The sequence below is a fragment of the Lithobates pipiens genome, unplaced genomic scaffold, assembly GCF_037356315.1.
Source record: "Lithobates pipiens isolate NorthernLeopardFrog02 unplaced genomic scaffold, aLitPip1_a1.2 Scaffold_19, whole genome shotgun sequence".
NCBI lineage: Eukaryota > Metazoa > Chordata > Amphibia > Anura > Ranidae > Lithobates > Lithobates pipiens.
In genome coordinates, this window is record NW_027507764.1 from 90,010,059 (window position 1) to 90,025,731 (window position 15,673).

A 15,673-nucleotide genomic window follows, 5' to 3' on the forward strand; every position below is an offset into this window, starting at 1 on the left:
TCTCGGCGGCCATTCTACAATTCAAAAGCCGCGCCTCCTTCTCCGCCTCCGCCTGTGATAGGCGGAACACTCAATTTCCCAGCAGCCTGTGTTCCGCCTATCACGGACATCCTCTCATACTCGTCCGTAGTATGAGAATGAACGGATGTCCGTGATAGGCGGAACACTGACTGCTGGGAAATTCAGTGTTCCGCCTATCACAGGCGGAGGCGGAGAAGGAGGCGCAGCTTTTGAATTTTAATGTCCGCCGTCTGTCTGCTCGATACGCTGATCGAGCAGTCAGACAGCGGTGACTCGAGTATAAGCCGAGGGGGCACTTTCAGCCTCAAAAAAGAGGCTGAAAATCTCGGCTTATACTCGAGTATATACGGTATATATATATATATATATATATATATATATATATATATATATATATATATATATATATATATATATATATATATATATATATATATATATATATATATATATATATATATATATATATATATATATATAATTTTTTTTTTTTTCCTTAGATAAATGTCCATATTCCTATATTTCATACTCCAGTCTGCGTTTGAATTCCCAGCTCCTCCCACCTGCCACATTCATTATTATCCTCTGTTGTATTTTCTTTCAAAATTTGGCTCGAGATGTGGGCCCACGTAGTAGGAACTCTGCTTTTTGGGAATTCTAGTATTTAGATTTCCCCACCAGACAACTGACATATGTGAAGTTTTAGCATTTACCCAAAACAAAGGACCTCCGGATGGACGCCTTTTGCTCTTGGCATGAAAAAAGCAGCATTTTGCACATGTGTTTAGGCATATCAAGCGTGTCTGTGTGCGTTATTCCATTATCAGAATATTCATATATGCTGACCATTGGAATGAATGAGCGGTCAAGCAAAAATCACCTAGTGTTAGGTGCGTCTGATGTATCTTACATGTGTTTAGGTACATTCGGTGTTCTGCTCAAAAGCTTCTTTCCTCTCCTGGACAAGTGGTGGTGTGTGTGTTTGTGTGTGTGTGTTTGTGTGTGTGTGTTTGTGTGTGTGTGTTTGTGTGTGTGTGTGTGTGTTTGTGTGTGTGTGTTTGTGTGTGTGTGTTTGTGTGTGTGTGTGTGTGTGTGTGTGTTTGTGTGTGTGTGTTTGTGTGTGTGTGTGTGTGTGTGTGTGTTTTTTGTGTTTTTTTTTATTTATTTTTTTTTTGTATTTTTTTATTTTTTTTAACCACTACTTTTAACTGTGATCACTACTGTATATATCTCAACCTTTGGCAGGGCGGCCTTAACTTTTGGGCTTACCGGTTACCTCCGCTTGGCTGGTTCTTCCCCCATCTAGGGGTTCCTAGAATTAGTACCCAATAACTTTGGACGCTGACGCCATAAAAGTCCTTTTAGAAAAGGTTTTTATTTGCAGGGGTAACATCCAACAACAGTCTCATATGGGAACAGAGGGTAAGGGTGAAGAAACTCGGGCACCTTGAACTGATAATACCAGAAAGTCTCTAATGCCACCCAGAGAGTAGCCACTCGCAGCTGGGCGCTTCAAGGCTGAACAAACCTCTAGCCAGAGATTATGGCAGTGAGAACTTTGATCCAACACTTGTGAAATCTTTGACCTTGAGTAGCTGGTAACAGAAATGAACAGGAACCTTTTTCCTCAGTACCTGGAAACATTCTCTGTCTCCTTGGCAGTACTGGGAAAAAAGTGTGAATTCGTCAGTGTCCTTCACAACTCAGCAGTTGCTTACACGAGCTGCGGTACCCCTCCAAGCCGAGAGCACACCCGGACGCCTTGAATCCCCCCTCAGTTACTGCACCTCGGACCAGCCGGTTCTGACACTTGGGAACAGACGGATCCTTATCCCAGACCAGGTGGGTCTATTGGGGCTGGCCAACCGAAGCATGTTGCGGAGCGACGAACACTCCCGAGACCGGGACCCCTCACGGGGCTACCCCAGTCCAGAATCAGGAACAGAATGCTAAGGCCTCACGAACGAACCTCGTGACTTCCACATCTTAAGTACCCTTCCCCAGACTCCTCAGCGGGTCCCGGCACACCCACTGATTGGCTCCGGGGAAGCCGATACCCAAAACGTCCAACCAGGCCTGGTTCTGAGCCTGTCATTTGCCCCTAAATGTACACATGACCAGGCAGAACTCTTACACAGCCCAGCCAAACTGATGTCAAAGTTATACCTACACAACCCTCAGAACCCCTTTAGTGCCCGTTCACACAGGGGCGACGCGACTTGCAGCGCGACTCACAGACGTGACCTGCACACGACTTCAGCGGCGACTTGCAAAATGACTTCTGTATAGAAGTCAATGCAAGTCGCCTGAAGTCGCCCCGAAAATACTACAGGAACCTTTTTCTAAGTCAGAGCGACTTGAGTCGCTCCTATTAGAATGGTTCCATAGTACAGAACGGAGCGCGACTTGTCAGGCGGCTAAGTCGCCTGACAAGTCGCGGTAGTGTGAACGGGCACTTACTGTTCTGAGACAAAAACTAAATTTGTACACGACACTTTGTATATATATTTATATTGTGTGGTTACAAAAAAAAGTATGAATAAGAACAAACCATATTTTCTACATAAGTGTCCATTCGAAAGTTATATTGTCTACAAACTAGGGTGTGTGTGTGTGTGCTTTTACATATTCGTTGTACATTCACATCAGTTCCTGTCCTCAAGGAGCTTACAATCTAAAAGGGTGGATTTGATTTAAATCGCTAGTAAAAAGCCTTGATTTAAATCAACTTGATTTAAATCCATCATTTTTAAAGAGGAGCTGTCGTCTTTGTCCCGCAGCAACTCCTCCACTGACCCGCAGTTGACTCACTGACAGTCCCATTTACTTTAATGGGATAACTGATACATCAAGGTGGGTGGCTGTGACACAACAAGGTGAGGAACGTGGCGGTAGCAGGTGAGTGGATGCCCACTAACAGGCGCTACTATGATGTATCTGAAATGACAGATGCTCTTTAAATTGAAGGACTTGGTCTTACTGGTAGTTAGGAAACATTCATTTGGTTTGCAAATATTAAAGATTCTATTTAGCATTATAAGCTGTCAGAATTGGTTCCGATATCAGCTTTACTAATCCATCATACAGTATGGAGTGTACATAGATTTGCAAAACCATGGGATAAAGGAATATTCCTGAACCTGTTTTTTTTTTTTTTCTCTCCTCTTGGTTACTGTGAAATTATGTGAATGCATCAATGCAGTGAATGTTATCTCGGCTTGCAGAGCTTGGATTCATTAAATGAGTTTACCAAAATTGTAAATACTGCAGAATATACAGCCTCATGCTACATAACCAAGCTCCATTTCATGCTGAATAAACTAAATTATTAATGTATCTTAAATAGCTATTTTTAGATTTCTTTTTTTTTTTTCTCCCAAAAGCATTTTATTAAAATAAATTTGATACAAATTGAAACATCCAATTTAAATTAAAACTTTATTTTTTTTATTTTTTGCTTGAATATTTATTCACCCTGCAATCTACGGTTATGCAGCAATCTGGCACCAAGTCAGTGGCTGGGTGGGACACTGACTCATGTTGATAGTGATACTAATAGTGATCTGTGATGCTGCACTAATGATACTGGCTGTGGAAGGAAAATCGAGGGGTTAACTATGTTCCTAGCAAGTGTAATGCGTGCTTCTTTTACTCACAGATCTGGCTGCTTTTTCTCCTGGTTGGTTTGAGTTTCAGGTAGAAGAAACAGCCAGATCTCAGTCTGTGTACAGAGTTCTGTGTGTTTGTAAACACAGAACTCTGTGCTGTGATTGGCCACAGCCAATCAGCAGATATAGAGCCAAAATCATTGGCTGAAACCTAACAAACTTGTGGTGTGTTAAATCACAGCACAGGCCAGCAGGGGCCGTGTGTGTGCCTGAAAACCTCGAAGCAGGCAGCGATGTACAGGTATGTTGCCTAGCCTGTAGCTTCCACCCGCCCACAGTCCATTTACTGGCAAGTAGTTAACCCCTTGCTGACCAGCCACCGCCATATTGTGGCAGATACGGCACAACCGCCGTAGCTGTACATCGGTTCTTTAAGCTGGATGGCAGGCATTGCGGGGCTGCCGATTCGCGCCGGGCACGAGCGATCGCGGGTACGAGAGCCAGAACAAGGATTGTACACGTACACCTCCTCTAGTCAGTCCCATCCCCCCCTACAGTTAGAACACACACTAGGGAAAGCGGTTAACCCCTTGATCGCCCCCTAGTGTTAATGCCTTCCCTGTCAGTGACATTTACACAGTAATCAGTGCATTTTTATAGCAGATTGTCAATGGTACCAAAAATGTGTCTCAAGTGTCCGGTGTGTCCACCATAAAATCGTAAAGTAGTAATACAAATAACAATGCCATAAATCTTTCCCCTATTTTGTAGCCGTTGTAACTTTTTTGCTCAAACCAATCAATATACGCTTATTTTTATTACCGAAAATATGTAGAAAAATGCATATCAGCCTAAAGTGAGGGGAAAAAAAAAATAAAAAATTGGAGCTATTTTAGCAAAAAGTACAAAATATTGTATGTATTTTTTTTTTATTTATTTTTTTTTTTTTAAATTATCGCTTTTTTGTTTATGGTGCAAAAGATAAAAGCCTCAGATGACCAAATACCACCAAAAGAAAGCTCTATTTGGGGGGAGGGAAGGATGTCTATGCTGTTCAGGTACAACACCACATGCCTACACAGTTGTCAGTTAAAATGACAAAGTGCTGTATTGCAAAAAAAATAGCCTGGTCGTTGAGCAGCCAAATCTTCCGGGTCTGAAGTGGTTAAAGTAATTGTAAAGTTAGAAGGTTTTTTTCTTTTTTCTGCTTCCTATGCATTAAGATTAAAAAGCCTTCTCTGTGCACCATCCCTCCTACTACTTACCTGAGCCCCCGTCTTCCTCCAGCGATGTCCACGAATGCTTCAGCCATCCGGGACTCTCCCTCCTGATTGGCTGGGACACAGCAGTGGCACCCTTGGTGCCCGTTGCTGTCAGTTAGCCAGTCAGCCAATCAAGGCCAAACCATAGCTCTGTGTCTGAATGGACATGGTGAGCTGCGGCTCGGGTTTCCCCATAGCTGCTAGGAGAGCCAAGGAGGGACCTAAGAAGAGGAGGATAAGGGCTGCTCTGTGCAACACCACTGCACAGAGCGGGTAAGTATTGAGATGTTTGTTATTTCTAAAGGGAGAAAAGTCTTTTCAATCACTTTAAGCTCCGTGTTCATGAGGCCTAAAAGCCAGTCATGGATGGGCTAATTATTGCTATATTCAATGTATTCTTGTTTTCATATTTCTAGAATGTTTTTGGAGATTCATTGGTTCTGATCTATTCTCTCAACAATAATACATTTTCAAAATAATGTCGTTTGGTTGGAAGTGGAAAGAACTGTGTACATTGTGTCCACAGGCTGCTTGTTGATAAAGCTGGGGGGAATGTTTGCATGCCGGTGTCCTAAGATTTTTCCCAGCTACACAAACAGCATTGCATGCCCACTTTGATGATACAAGTCGGCAGCTGCGAGTGTCATGTGAGTAACGGCTGCTCCAGTCTGATGGAGCTCGAGGTGGAGAGCAGCATTTCACCAGAATAGCTTGGTGTGTGAAGGTCACCAGCAAGAATCGGCTTCTCCTGGTACGTTTTTCGTTTAGCTGTTCCTCAGACTGGTTGTGTTTTTTTTATTTTTTTTTTATTGTATTTCCAAAATGTAGGGAGCTCTTATGGGACTTATTATGGTAGCAGTGCTACTGTTAGCCCAGTCCTGGAGCAAGGATCTGAACACAGAAGTCATGTGGCTGGGAGTCCTGTGTGAGGAGTCATGAAATTTTGTACAAATTGGCTTATTTTTTATTTGCTTTGTCTGGAGTCAAAGTTCATTAGTCTCTTGGTCATATCTGAGATTTCATTATGAACACCATTTCCTCTCCAAGTAGCTTCCAAAGATCCAGTGCCTTCAGAGCACTTGGAATCCTCAGCAAAACGTTTACTTTGCACAGGAGACGGCCTTGAATTTCTTTTTAATGTAACATTTTGGTTCCTGTGTATGCAACTGTTATTTCTATGCCTGTGTTTGGAGTTTTTTTGTCTCTTGCAGTGCTGATTAATTTTTATTTTATTTTTTGTGCATTTTAAGAGTCTTATTTTTTTCTTAATGTAGATTCCCATCTGCCAGCAACGTAATTTTGTATGGCATTTTCTTGTGCGACAATACATCTATCCTGCTAGAACAAGGAACCTGTACACACACATAGTATAAGTGTTCTGAACTGAAGCCAGAGTAGGAGAAATGTGGGGGGGGGGGGCCCTTCACACATACTGCAGTGTCCTCGCTGAACTGATGCAGATCCCCACTAGGGCACATAGAATACAGTTGCTTTCCATGTGTCCTGTTAGCACCACAATGCTGGTGTAATGTGCGGTGTGGAAAAATGCAGACACACTGGATTTACCACCAGACACGGCTTGTCAGCACTGCTACAGAGCAGATGCCATCTCCATGCTAAAACCGTTTTAACATGGGGCTGGTTTGAACTCTTAACTAATGCCGTTCTGGATGGTTTTGAAACAGATTTACCATCTGTGGCAGGAAGATGTGATTTGTGTGAGAATTTTGGTTCCAGTTTCAAGCACTCCTTTTACATAGATTAGTCTGGTCACATAAGGCCCCTTTTCACACCTGTGCAACCGGAAAGTCATCCGATTTTTGCAATTTTTGTTTTTTTGATGAGACTTGAAGCAATGCCTTTGTAATCTTGAGGTCTGTGGACCTCCAAGTTGCATCAAAGTCAGACCAAAGTAGTGCAGGGACTACTTTGAAGTCGCACAGATATGAATGGAACTCATTGGAAATCATGGGGTATGACTTGTCATGGGACTGCAGTCCTGAGTCGCAGGACAAGTCACACAAGTGTGAAAAGGGCCTAAGGGACACATGCACCAACATGGCCTTTTTGTAGGAACAGATATTCCATACAGGCCATTCCATGTCCAAAGTGATATTGTTCAGTCTAAGTGTTGAAAGCTAAGCGGGTTCAGAATGCTTTGTCATGGCTACCAGTTGGACACCTTTTTAACCAAAAACTTGGACCCCAATAGCTGTGTTTAGGCAAAACTATTAGTGTTTTGGTCCATCTAAAATATTTGTTTTTGTTTTGGGTAGAGTGGGGAATGTTTAGCACCCCTTTTTGGGTTTTACCACTTTGTGGCATTCAGTTTAAAGAAATTTCCCCTCAACTTCATGATCTTGCCAGAAATTCTGATTAACGTGTATAGTCTCCCACCAAATGATATAGGGGTGTGTGTGTGTGTGTGTGTGTGTGTGTGTGTGTGTTTTTTTTATTTTTTATCTTGAAGTTACTTTGTCTTCTGGTCAATGCCCATGGCTGTCAGAAGGCTTGCCTCTTGCACATGCCCTTGGGTATCAAAAGTCCTGCTTTATGCACATGCCCATGGCTGGGCCAGCTTTGTATAAATGATGTTGAGGCATTTCATTACTTTACCTACTTAATGGATGTACAGTAAAACCCAAAGGGAACTGTTTAATTTGGCATTCAGCTGTTTTGTTCTTGGTGTTTACTCAGCTGCTGCAACACAGTCTAACCCCTCTGCCTCATTACTGAAGGAGAACAGAAGATTGTAGAGACTTGTCATCTGATACTATTAAGCTGTACTTTTTATAGGCAGGTGGAGAAGTACTTTTCCAAGAGCGCAGTGTTTTATATTGGGTCTATGAACTGCATTGTGAAAGCTGGACCACATGTCTATGGAGTTCGGCAACTATAGTCTGCTTTTGATTAAATAGATAAAAGTAGGCGGGGCTTAATTCCAGGGTGCCTTTTTAGTTTTCATCCATGTATTGATCAAGACCTTCTCCACTTCCCTGTGGTTACATGCAGCCTATTCTGCTTGAACTGTCCCTTCTAAGTCTACAGGTAAATGGGTCAAGTTCTGAACGTTAGCCCAGTCACAGAAAAATAACCCCCCCATATCTGCCCCAAGTGGAGTTCAGATGTTTTCAGTGAAGGATACTGTTGATGCTTTAGCAACAGTTTTGAGAAATGTTTTTTTTCCCAGCATGACTTTGCATCAGTGCATAAAGCCATAAAGTCAAAAAACATGGTTTGACCAGTTTAGAGCAATGGTCTGCAAAACTGCTGCCCTTTGCTTGCTTTTATCCATGCAATATTTCATCCTCTGACACCAATGTTTGGGACATTTTCTGCTTCCAATGACCACAGGCCGGCCCCCCCAACGTCTGAGGGACCGTAAACTGCCCCTTTGTTTAGAAATTTAGAGACCCCTGGTGTAGAGAGTGCCCAGACTTCAACCCTACTGAACAACCTTTGTAATGAATTAGAATTCCGATGCAAGCCAGGTCTTTTTATCCATCGCCTGCACCTCACGTACCTGCACTTTTCGCTGAATGGGCACACATGCTTCAGAACCGTGTTCAAAGTCCTCCCAGAAGAGTGGAGACTGATGTGTCCCTCCTTTGCAGCCAGAACAAAGTGATACTAAACACGTGCGGTTTAATTTACATTGTTCCTTCTATTTCTGTATATGGGTGATGTTACTATAATTTTAATTAAAAATATGTGTTTTCCTAATCGATACAGCTGTGACAGTCACATGACCCAGCTCTCTCCCAGCCCTTCTGCAGGGAAATGTAAGCGGGAGGAGATTCTAGTCCTCTGCTTCTGGTCACATGTTCAAAATACTGCCTTTGGAGTAAAAATTGGTCTGTTTTTAAATTGGAATACAAATATATATTTTTTTTGTGTGTGGAAATAACATGGTGTGGGCAAATTTCTGCCAATCACAGGCTGTGTCACGCCCCTCCAAGCCGGTGTCTTAAAATAAGGGAGTTGAAGCCTCCATCAATCTACATGGAATATCTCAACCTCATTGTTTAGGAGTGGGCTGTGATTTATCACTGTGTATACACCCACATGTGTGACTCTATAGAGATGTGCTAGAGAGGAAAAGCTCAGCATAGAAGCTCGCTGAAAAACTGAGCATGTGCAGAGTTGCCACCACAGCTCCAAAATCCCTAGTTGAATTGGGGAAATGGAGAACAGCAGGATCAACCAGGTTTTTTGCAGAATACAGAAAACTATTCTCATGGTGACGGAGTATGAACAGCAGGTAATACACCATTTTATTGATGGTCTTTTATGATGTGTGTTTAGTGAGACATCAATATCCATGGTTATGGAATGGGATGTCCAACAAGCCCATGTAGGTGGGATGGTCAGGTGTCCACAAACATTTTCCATATAACGTATGTGTTGCTTATGTTGTATCTATAGATCAGGCTCTTGGAGCATTCATTCTAATTCTATGGTCTGTTTTTACCATGAAAGCAGCAGCATGGCTCTTGCAGGAGTTTTTTTAAATGAATCAATCCAAGGAACGTTTTTTTTTTTTTTTTTTTTGTTAATGAGGGTGTTTTCAGACACAGCAGCTGAACTCACAAATCCTCCTGTTTATTGCACATGGTGACACAAGCATTTGTTGATGTGCGGTGTACATTTTTCCTACTCTTACAAAACCTGTTGCCTGATGCAGCTGCCACTGTCAGAAATGTTACAGGAGCTTCTCAACCTCTCAACACTGCCTGCAGTTTTTCCTCCGTTTTTTAGTCACTTTTCAGATCTTATTGCAGCATGGTAAATGCAATATAAAGGTGAAGCGTATTTCCAGTCAAATTTGAGAAAACACTCACTATATTTACATTTTATTTTTTTGCATAGTTCTATAATAAAAATAAATAAATAAATAAAAAACTGCGCTTAGTGCAAATTATTATATAGAAAATTGGACAGCAGCATTTATGTATATTTTTAGATACAGAATAGAAGTGAGGCATAAAGTAAACATATCACATAATATTAAACCAACTGTGTATAACGCACAAAATGATATAAGCAGGAAAGTAATAGAGGTGAATAAACAATCCACAAAGTGATGGGTTATCTGAGACCAATCTGTGGTAATACAACAAATGTGTCCAAAGAATCCAACCAGAAGTAAATGGCTACTAAAGACGCAGCATTTCTGTCTAGTGTAACTTGTGCAGTGTTCCACCTCCCCTGCCAATACATACTTTCGCTAATTACCAGATAATTAGACTTCTAGGATTAGGAGGTCTAACAGCGCATGAATTTTTGGCTTAAATCCAGGCCAATTTTTGTCTACCAGGCCTCAGTGCATGGCCACTTTTTTTTTATTTTCCTCCCACGTTTGACACTCTTTGACCCCTTTTAACACTGGGGTTTTTTTCAGGTGCTTTTGGGCTAAAAATGGTGCCTGAAATATGCCTCCCCTGCAGTCTTGGTGTGATAGCCCGAGTGCTTTCACACTGAGGCGATGCGCTGGCAGGACATTGCTTAAAAAAAAAAAATAAAAAAAAAAAGGGGGGAAAAAAAACCCTGCAAGGTGTACACCACTGCTTCTGCTCATTGAAATGAATGGGCAACGTTGCTGAAGCTACTGAAAAGGGATTAGACAGCGGCGCTACCCAGGAAATTTAACCTCTTCATCGGCCACGGGGGTTAAAAGCACCCTGCTAGCGCTGCTAAAATGACAGTAAAGCGCTGCTAAAACTAGCGGTGTTTTACCATCAACACACGCCCGCTGCAGTGTGAAAGCAGCCTTTCACTTTTTTTTTTTTGTGTGTGTGTGTGTGTGTGTGTGTGCTTTTTTTTTTTTTTTTTCTCGCTTAATGAAGGGTGTGAGTCCTCGGGCTTGCCCTGACATCTAGGGGGAGGATGTGTGGCCCTCGGGTTCCTTCCTTCCTCCTCTGCCCCTCCACCAATTGTTCTGTGGCTGGCTTTGGCTGACTTAGAAGAATGGGGTCTACCAGGCCTTCTGGCTAGGCAGACCATGGAAACATTAGTCCCTCTCCAGAGCCTTGCACCCCGGGGGATCAGGGTAGTGGTCCTACTCCTTCGGGGGGTGAACTAAAAGCACCCTTATGTGCACCTTTTAATGTGTGTTTTGCACATGCACGTTTTTCATTAACTTCGTTTTTATTCACCACTGCGAACATTTAAAAAAACGGCTCATGAATGAATCTGAGTAATCCAAACTGTAACATAAATTGATCTCTGCCATTAGGGACTGATTTACACACAACAGACAGCTGCCGGAGAGTTTCCTCACAGATGGCGCTCTGTTTTGGCTGCGGTAGGGGGCGGTGTGGTGCGCAATTCAGCACATCGCACATTTTTCTTTTTGTTCACTGAACTTTATTTGTGTACAAAAGTGACACTTCATGCCAATGTGCTGTGCTGCTCTATAGGGACATGCAATCCTGTACAGTGCACAGTGATGAAATGCAACATGTCTGTACTTTTTTTCACAGCTCTAGGCGGTGTTGCAGTGTGAATGGGACTGTCGTGCTCAGAGATGGTGGCTGTAGCAGTAGAGAGGTTTACAAGTAGTCAGCTGGAAATGTGCAGGAAGATCCCCCTAGCAGAGGACATGGGCTCACCTGAGGTACAGGGTTGAAGCACTAAAGGCTGGTACACCACAAGTTATTTTTTCGTTCAGCAAAAAACCTGCTAGATCGCTGTACTAACACAAGCAATGATAGTACAGTGATATCCCCTGCTGTGCTATTGTGTTCTGTGCCTCCCCCCACCCTCATCACCAGGACACACTGATCAGCGCTGGCAGCTATTGGTTGCCAGTGTTGATCTGATGCCAATTGGATGTCAGGAAGGGACCTGTACATGGGCCGAAAGTCAGCCGGTACCTGCTGAACTGACAGTTATCAGCCTGTGTTCTTCACCAGAGCTCTGGATGGTGGAGAAGGTTGTGCCACATGTTAATAGCTGATTGTGGTCCACTGAGTCCTCCCACCAGGAGGTGAACAAGCTGTGGTCCGGTCACAGATACAACAGGGAGGGGGTCAAGCAGAAGTGTGGTCTATAAACAAGCTGAAGGTCCATAATGGCTGAATGGGATGAGACAGAAGCGTAGTCAAACAAACCAAGAGTAGGTAATGAGTGGTTGTGAAGATGCACTAGATTACCAAAAGTATTGTGACGCCTGCCTTTACACGCACATGAACCTTAATGGCATCCCAGTCTTAGTCCGTAGGGTTTAATATTGAGTTGGCTCACCCTTTGCAACTTTCAGAAGCGTTTTTCAGGTCAGGCACTGATGTGGACGAGAAGGCCTGGCCCGCAGTCTGTTTTCATTCATCCCCAAAGGTGTTTCATTAAGTTGAGGTATGGACTCGCAAACAATATAGGAGAGACTGCATGTAATTGTAGCCCTGCTCAGCAAAGCATAGGTGAGGTCACCGCTAAGCTTCAGTGAAGTCATCATGTTAGCTGTGCTGAGCCACATTACATGCAGTCTCTCCTATAGTGTTTGTGAGTACCTTTCTTTGTAATAAAATGTTGATGTTTTAGCTACTATACTATGGACTGCCCTTGTTTTTCCTCTGTACCGGATATTGTGTAACCTGGCTGAGAAATCCTTTAATGCCACAGATCGATTCATATTACCGTTTGGATTACCTCAGTGCATTGGTGTGGTGTTAGACTCTCTTAATCCTAGAAGTCTAATTATCTGGTAAGCAATGGAAGTATTGGAGGTGAAGCACTGCACAAGTCTCTCCATAGAGAAGACCTGCAACTTTATTAGCTATTTACTTCTGGTTGAACTTGTTTGGACACTTTTGTGCATTTACCACAGATTGGTCTTGCACATTACTTATTACTTTGTGGATTGTTTATCACCCTTATTATTTTCCTACTTATATTACTATTGTGTATTATGTGCCATTGGTTTATTATGTGACTATGCAACATTTTTTATTTATTTTTTTACTTTATTTTTTAGATATGCCAAAAAACTTCCCTTTTTTTAATACTTGGTTGCAAATCCTTTGCAGTCAATTACAGCCTGAAGTCTGGAACACATAGACGTCACCAGACGCTGGATTTCATCCCTGGTGATGCTCTGCCAGGCCTCTACTGCAACTGTCTTCAGTTCCTGCTTGTTCTTGGGCCATTTTCCCTTCAGTTTTGTCTTCAGCAAATGAAATGCATGCTCCATTGGATTCAGGTCAGGTGATGGACTTAGCCATTGCATAACATTCCCCTTCTTTCCCTTAAACACTTTGGTTGCTTTCGCAGTATGCTTCGGGTCATTGTCCATCTGCACTGTGAAGTGCCGTCCAATGAGTTCTGAAGCATTTTGCTGAATATGAGCAGATAATATTGCCTGAAACACTTCAGAATTCATCCTGCTGCTTTTGTCAGCAGTCACATCATCAATAAATACAAGAGAACCAGTTTAATTGCCAGCCATACATGCCCACACCATGACACTACCACCACCATGCTTCACTGATGAGGTGGTAAGCTTTGGCTCATGAGCAGTTCCTTTCCTTCTCCATACTCTTCTCTTCACTCTAGTACAAGTTGATCTTGGTCTCATCTGTCCATAGGGTGTTCCAGAACTGTAAAGGCTTTTTTTAGATGTTTGCAAACTCTAATCTGGCCTTCCTGTTTTTGAGCCTCAGCAGTGGTTTACATCTTGCGGTGAACCCTCTGTATTCACTGTGGTGAAGTCTTCTCTTGATTGTTGACTTTTACACACATACGCCTACCTCCTGGAGAGTGTTCTTGATCTGGCCAACTGTTGTGAAGGGTGTTTTTTCTTCACCAGGGAAAGAATTCTTTGGCCATCCTCCAGTTTTCCATCTTCCGGGTCTTTTGGTGTTGCTGAGCTCACCGGTGCGTTTTTCTTTTGTTCCAAACAGGTGATTTGGTATCTCTCATGGGTTTGTTTGTTTTTGTCAGCCTAATGATGGCTTGCTTCACTGATAGTGACAGCTCTTTGGATCTCATATTGAGAGTTGACAGCAACAGATCACAAATGCAACTAGCACACTTGAAATTAACTCTGGACCTTTTATCTGCTCCTTGTAAATGGGATAATGAGGGGATAACACACACCTGGCCATGGAACAGCTGAACAGCCAATAGTCCCATTGCGTTTGTTACCTTTAAAAAGTGTGAGGCACATATACAAACCAAGTTCACCTGATTTGGATGTAAATACCCTCTAATTAAAGCTGAAAGTCTGCAGTTAAAAAAAAACATTTTGTTTATTTCATTTCAAATCCATTGTGGTGGTGTATAGAGCCAAAAAGATTAGAATTGTCGATGCCCCAATATTTATGGACCTGACTGTAGGCTTACTTGGGGAAACCCCCTTTCATGTTGCGAGTTCTGCCTGCCTACTGGGTGTTCCCCTCCACTTCCTGGATTTCCTGCATGCTTTGCAGCTTCTCTGCAGTGTACTTTGTGCTTTTGTAAGGACTACATATCCCATAGTGCCTTGCTACCCGAAAGCCTCTATTACTACACTGACTGCAGACTTCCAGATTTTTAACCCTTTCTTAGGACAGAGAGAGGCCACCTTTTTGGTTTTGTAGTGAAAAAGGTAAAATGTAAGCAGAGTTTTTTTTGTTTTGTGTAAGTTATGCTATAGGAATGAGAACATATAACAAATATAAAGTAGGTGGTGTTCCAGTTTGGCTGAAGTGGTGTACACACAAATGGAGGGTTCTCCAACTTTAGATGAGGCATGAAGATTTTTTTCTTTGAATTAACCTGTCCTGTTATGTCTGCAAGCTATACTCAGTCTTTTGGATGAGGCTCAGACTTTTGTTATGTTAAATACCCTTCACACGTGTCTTTCCATCACTAGTTATTTCTTCATGTTCTGTGCCCACATAGTTGGGCTTGCGCTGCAAATGTGTAAATACATGCCTGGAGACTTGTTGATGTGACTGAACAAGCAATGAGAGGAGAGTCTGCTGTGGCAGCTGATGACAGCAGCCATACCCACCTGTCATTCAGTGTGTTTTCTTTGCGGTTGCTAGGGTGGTGACAACAGTGCCAAAAGGGTTGGAGCTTCCCCTTTTTGCACAGCACACCATACGCTTTTGTATACAGGATTTGCTTGCTGGGAGAATTGGTAATGAACTTATGAAATGATGATGATCATCCCACGTAGAGACCCTACCTAACACAAAAAACTTCCATTCATAATTAACTGGGAGGAGGATTATGGGATAAACCTTAACCCATATGCAGTATCTTCCCTCTAATGACATTTTCAGCATTGATTAACACAGTGGGGCATATATACGAAAGCAATAGATTGTTCACTTAGCTAATTGAATGTTCACTGAGCTTAAAGGACAAGTTCAAAAAGTAACAAATGCACAATTTTTTTTTTTTTCCCCCTTGGAGCCTGCACCCACAATTAGCAGATCATGGGTGCCATGCGGGACTCCTGCAAACTTTTTATTCAGTGTATCTTGTATGGGTAGGCAGATGCACACTGGCAGGAAGGGATGATGAACTACCAGAGCAGCTCACACCAGCACCATGGTAGTTCATTGAGATCTACAAGCTTACAGCCACAAACGCTGTGGGGACTTGTAGTTTTCCAATTCACAGAATATTGTAGTTTGATCAAAAATGAAATTGTCCCTGGACATGAGTGAAGAACATGAATGGTTGCTCCAGTTGGCAAATCAACCCCACTATTTTCCAATATTTGGAACGTTTATCACTGGTGCTACTAGGAGGGATTTGGAAGTTTGGAAGTTCTCCTTGACAGCTGCTGGTAGC

At 42.6% G+C, this 15,673-nt stretch overlaps 1 protein-coding gene across 2 annotated transcripts in view; it reads left to right on the top strand.

The window, feature by feature from the left end:
• SVIL (supervillin) overlaps positions 1-15,673 on the top strand; it is a 334,548-nt gene that overhangs the window by 38,978 nt on the left and 279,897 nt on the right. The window contains exon 1 of one of the 2 annotated variants that reach the window (XM_077491058.1): positions 5,567-5,642. The exons of the other annotated variant lie outside the window; for it this stretch is intronic. The gene's annotated coding sequence lies outside the window, so the exon portion shown is untranslated. Of the gene's footprint in view, positions 1-5,566; positions 5,643-15,673 lie in introns of those variants that run through there. 2 annotated transcript variants of the gene reach the window in all.